The sequence below is a fragment of the Pseudochaenichthys georgianus genome, chromosome 20, assembly GCF_902827115.2.
Source record: "Pseudochaenichthys georgianus chromosome 20, fPseGeo1.2, whole genome shotgun sequence".
Lineage (NCBI taxonomy): Eukaryota > Metazoa > Chordata > Actinopteri > Perciformes > Channichthyidae > Pseudochaenichthys > Pseudochaenichthys georgianus.
Window position 1 is genome coordinate 2726456 of NC_047522.1, and position 6000 is coordinate 2732455.

The following is a 6000-nucleotide window of genomic DNA, read 5'->3' on the forward strand; positions in this document are numbered from 1 at the left end:
TTAAAACCCACCTCAATGCTCAGAGTCGATGCCGATACGCTTACAACCAGGCTCATTAAAGGTTGAGATCTCTCCCCAGACATGGATGTCTAACGGCCCGTCTACACTACAGCGTCGAAAGCTCCAATCTGCTCCAATCTGCCCATTCACTTTCAATGGGGTGACGTCACGTAGCCGCGCTTTTTCGCCGAACTGAATTGTGGGTAGCAGAGCGGTCCGTCTCAGGCGTCTCAGGCGACAGAAGTTGAACAATGTTCAACTTCTGTCGCCTTGAATAAAATCCCCAAGCTCCAGACACGCCCAGCTCCAAGCTATTTTTGGAGCTGTAGTGTGGACGCTCCGTTAGACCCTGTATAACTTTACAGTATCGGTACGTCCACACAGCAGCTTTTCAAAAATCTTGAACATCTTGGAGCTGGGCGTGTCTGACAGCTTGGGGATTTTTTGCGAGCAACGCGACCAACAACCAATCACATGAATCTCCCGCCCCCGACATACAAAGCAAAAAAAAACGGGGATTTTATGCGAGCAATATATATATATTAGGGCTGTCAAACGATTACAATTTTTAATCAGATTAATCACAGCTTAAAAATTAATTAATCATGATTAATCACCATTCGAACTATGTCCAAAATATGCCATTTCTTTATGTATATTGTTGGGAATGGAAAGATAAATGAAAGAAGGCGGATATATCCATTTAACATACAGTAGTAGGCCTATATACTGTATGTATGTTTATTATAACATTGTTCTGTGTGTCAAAATGGAAGACAGCCCACACACCTATCAATCATCAAACCGCGGGGTCTTATTTCATTACGTGTTGATTTCTATCAACACGTAATGTTGTTTCGATGTATATAGAGATGTACTACAGCAAAAGTATTCTCCGTCGGGACTTCCTGCAACAACACCACGTCGTTATCTTGATTCTGATTGGCCAGAAGACATTATCAAAGATGTTCTATTGAGAAGACGATCACAACGTGACAAAAGTTCTCAAAACCGTTTATAGTCTTCGGTATTTCCAGACAAGTGGCTACTGAAATCAGTCTTACTAACTGCTGTCTGTGCAATTTACTCCGCGCGAGTTGGCGGACTTTATTTTGCTTACTTTAACATAAGTTTTCATGGTGGGGCTAAGCCATTTCTTTGTATGGGTGTAGCCTACCCCAGCCATACCCTGGCGCTGCCACTGGTGGGATGTATGGGGCGGGCCATTCTGCACATGCGTTAAATGCGTTAAATATTTTAATTAATTCAAATAATTAATTACCGCCGTTAGCGCGATAATTTTGACAGCATTAATATATATATATAAACTCCCCAAACAGTCAAAGACCTACCAGTTTCACCCACTGTCTCTGCCACCTCCCTCCATGCCTGGTTCCTCCGGTTTGTATCCCGTTAATAGTTCTGATCGTAAAGAACCGGGTGATTTGCTACCGTAATTTCTCGTTTGGAAAATGAGGAAATGAACTGCGGTCTGGTTCTCCCTGCTTACACGCGGTTTGATTGGCTAGCGCTTCTACTGTCAGATTTGCATAAATGTGTTTGATTGGCTGGCGCTTCCAGCTCAGCTTCAAAAGTTGAACATTGCTCAACTTTTGAATCCTGGAAATCCTGGAAATCTTCGCTTCGCTCCCCCACGATGCAGTTCGGCGAAAAGCGAGGCAAAGTGACGTCATCCCCATTCAAAGTCAATGGGCAGAGAAGCGTTGGAAGATTCTTAAGCTGCGGTGTGGACGTACCGTGTGACTTAACAGTTGAACTGTATGATAGATTTAGCACATAGTAGGTTAACTGATATCATCTCATTGTAGATTCCAGGTGAAAAACCCACTCTAACACTGTTGTTAATAATGTATGTCTACTTTCACCTGTCTTCACCACGCACTGAACCTCACATGCACAGACGAGCCTTAATGCACACCAAGCATGCACAGAGGTAAATAAGATACACACACACACACACACACACACACACACACACACACACACACACACACACACACACACACACACACACACACACACACACACACATTAGGGTGGTTTCACAGGATCACCCATTACCACCCTTCGAAGAGTGTGAGTTGCTAATGGTGTTGGAACCCATTCAGGGAGTGTGTGGCTGGCAGTCCATTAGCTGGCCGACACACTCTGCTGACTAAACACAACACTTCCTCTGCCCTCTGTTCCTCTGCACCGTGCCCCACTTCTTCGGAGATGAAAGTTGTAGGTTTGTCTGTGTTTCTTTGTATTTGTTTGTCTGCACATATAGGGTACAGGTGTGAGAGCAAGACAATGATTCCCCATTAAACACATTAAACCGTCCGCCTTGTGCACACTTTGATGGACAATTGCATACAAAAGTTATTCATGTCATGTAAGCGTAGGTTATTTAATAGATGCTTTAATCCAAAGTGTCAGGATACATACAGAGCACTTTTTCATTAATTGCCAATTGACCACCGCATACAAATAAAGACCAATCAATGTGCAGCGTTCAGGTTTTAATGGGCAAAAATGGCAATCTTTCAAATCAGGGAATTGGCTACGGCCCCTGAACTAGCTACCATTACAGTTCAGTTAGACTGACATGAGTACGAGTGAGCTATGCAATCCAAACATGAAATGTATTTTGTAAGACGGGTTCAGTCTAATCTTGCATCATATATAATAATAATACTGATATAATACATTTATATTGACTGATTAGTTTCATTGATTTAAAGTCTTCTCAGCACAATGAATGGAAGGGAACTTTTCTAAAAATAAAAAGTCAATAAGACGAAATGAAGATTGTTTATCTCCACTGACCACCAGGGACTACAAAGACTGGACCTCATGCATGGACCCCACTAGCTTTGAGTCTAGTCAGAGAATCAGACCCCTCGCTGGGCGTTAAGGGCAGCACTTTGCGCCGTGTCCTTCAAAGAATGCAGAAGAGCCTTGGCCTCTCCTCTGCTCTCACAGTCAATCAATAGCACACTTGTCTGCCTCCTTCCTAAGACTAATGCTTCTGTTGCACTGTGTAGGTGTGTGTGTGCGTGTGTGAGCTGATGTCGTATGTGATTGTGCATTCCCAAACAACACATACACACATTCAATAAGCCATTGATACTGAGCCGTGCACAGGCATCACAATGCTTAGATCAACAAGCTGCTGGTATACAGGAGCTTGGTAGGGTGCTGGCTGAGTGGATGCATCTATTAATCAGATTTGATGTTTCCTGCCTACCAGTCTGAATATGTGTGTGTTAGTGTGTGTTAGTGTGTGTATGTGTGTGTCTGCCAGGTACTCTGTCCGCATCACGGTTCCAGACGCAGATTAAAGAGCTGAAACTGATCTGTGATCAGCCATGCTCTAATCCCCTCCATGTTGGACACAATGATTTCATATCTAGCAAACTCAAAGAAATGCCAGCAGACAGGATGAGCATTTATTAAGCAATGACATTAAAATATGACATTCTCAAATATATGCGTTCGGAATCACGATTTGAAAATGAGAAGCGCACCATGAATTTCAATATCCTGCAGTCATTAACCAACCGTTTTACGGGGAATTAATGAAATTCCAAATTAATCAACTGGGCTGCTAAAGGATTGACCTAACTCAATCTACAGCTGTGCTGCCGTCTTTAATATTGTCTTTGTGGCACTTTCCACACATCTAAATGGAGCTCATTCTTAATTAACTCACACAGCAGATATTAATTAGTCATTTGACCTCTTTCTACAAAGGTCAGGATTACCCAGAAGTATTGCTGAAGAGCAACTGACTGTATTGTGTGTGGAGTGAGGGGTGGTGGCAGAAGAAGACACATACAGTCTAAAGCAGAAACATTTGCTGGTAACCGAAACCCCTCATAAGAACCTAAATTGACTGGAAATCACTGACTAATCAAATGCAAGATATACAAGAATCTAATGTAAAGTCTCTTTAGATTACAAGCAGGAGGGAAATCATTCTGAACACAAATGCTGGCCTTATTTTCTAATGCAGCTTCTTTGTCCTAATGAAAAACTAATAATAATAATACATTTATTTTGGGGGGCGCCTTTCATAACACCCAAGGACACCTTAGGGTTACAGATTTACAATTTACATTTACAATTTTACCTTACAAATTAAAACAGTGGATTTAGTGAAGTATCAGCCGGGGTAAGAAGAGACAAACAACAGGAAATGGACTACAAAAGGACACAAAAGGACACAAAAGGACACAGAAGGACACAGAAGGACACAGAAGGACACAGAAGGACACAAAAGGACACAGAAGGACACAAAAGGACACAAAAGGACACAGGGTACAGATTATAGAGAAAATGCCAGTTTGAACAGGTGGGTTTTGAGTTGGGTTTTGAATGTTGTTATGGACTGTCGGATGTGTCGTGGCAGGGTGTTCCAGAGTCTGGGAGCCGAGCAGCTGAAAGCTCGAGCACCCATGGTTTTGAGGCGATAGCTTGGGACGGTGAGAAGTGCTACGGACGAAGAGCGGAGGGTGCGGGAGGGGGTGTACTCCTGAAGGAGGTCGTGATGTAGATATGGAGAGCTTTGTATATGAGTAGAATGTTTGTGTAGTCAATACGGTAGCGTACAGGAAGCCAGTGTAGCTGAGTGAGAATGGGGGTGATGTGGTCGGATGAGTTGGTGCGGGCGATGATCCGGGCAGCAGAGTTCTGGATTATCTGCAGTCTATTGAGGAGCTTGATGGGAAGGCCAGTCAGAAGTGCATTGCAGTAATCAATCCGGGATGTGACGAATGAGTGGACCAGGATGTCAGCGCTGGGTCGGGACAGAGACGAGCGGAGTCTGGAGATGTTCCGAAGATGAAAGAAGGCGGTGCGGGTGATGTTTTTTACGTGTGGTGCGAATGAGAGGGAGCCGTCCAGAATGACACCGAGGCTTTTCACTTGGGCAGCGAATGGTACGGGGAAGCCGTCGATGATGATGTTTGATGCTGGGGTGATATGTGAATTGGTGACGGTGGATTTGGAGCCGATGAGCAGGGCCTCAGTTTGGCTACCGTTAAGCTTCAGGATGTGAGCAGAGCTGTGGGCCCAACATGGACACCAAACCATAGACATCTTGAGGGAGCAGTGAAACATACATAGAGACAGCAAGATGAGGAGGGATCCACTTTGTATGTGAATAGGGAGGCAACGTGAAAGGAGGTGGCATTAGAATAATAGGTAACCTTAGTATATGAAATAGTCTGAACCACAGAAGAGAGAAATAAAGGAAAAGCACAAGGCACAGACCTAAGGGACCAAGAGAGGGAGAAATAGAGCCAAGAAAAGCACAGTGAAAGAAAGATATGGAGGAGTTCAGAGACAGGAGGTGAGAGAAATGTATAAAGAGGAAGCAGTGACCCCTGTCTGACTAATCTTAGCTTGCACTGGAACAGCCCCAGAACCAGAGCTAATGGAGCACGTCCACATCGAACCCTCTCCCTTTCTCCATCTCATACATACTAAGCTATTTCTTAGCGCACGCGTTTCTACACCCACCAAGCCTCAGCTTCACAAACACACATGTGGACACAAACAAGTAGCGTACTGTATACTGCATGTTTTCACCTGATGCAACTCTTTGCCACCTGGAAACAAATATAGATACACACACACACACACACACAGATTTGGTAAAGCCAAGGCAGGTGGTTTGCAGTACAGACTCTGCACAAACAGATGTAATGTATGTACTATAAAGCATGATTCATATGGAAGTCCAGAGCCAATTCTAAGGAACCGTATTGATCCAGAAACATTTGAATGAATTGATAACAGTTCAAACACAGCTGATAACTCTTCTGTTAGTGTTAGAGTTGCAGCACAACTCTTTAATGACAGCCTCCGGTGCAGCCAATGAAAGGGAAAATTAGGAGTGAATGTAAAAATGATTTTGTCGCACTGGTGATTGACACCTGAATAGTTTATGATTAGCGTTGATTCAGAAGTTAACTTAATCACAGGCCGAATGTA

General features: G+C 43.6%; 1 protein-coding gene across 1 annotated transcript in view; it reads right to left on the minus strand.

Annotated features, from left to right (window-relative positions):
- cntnap2a (contactin associated protein 2a) overlaps nt 1-6000 on the minus strand; it is a 365546-nt gene that overhangs the window by 349374 nt on the left and 10172 nt on the right. The gene's annotated exons all lie outside the window — the stretch shown is intronic.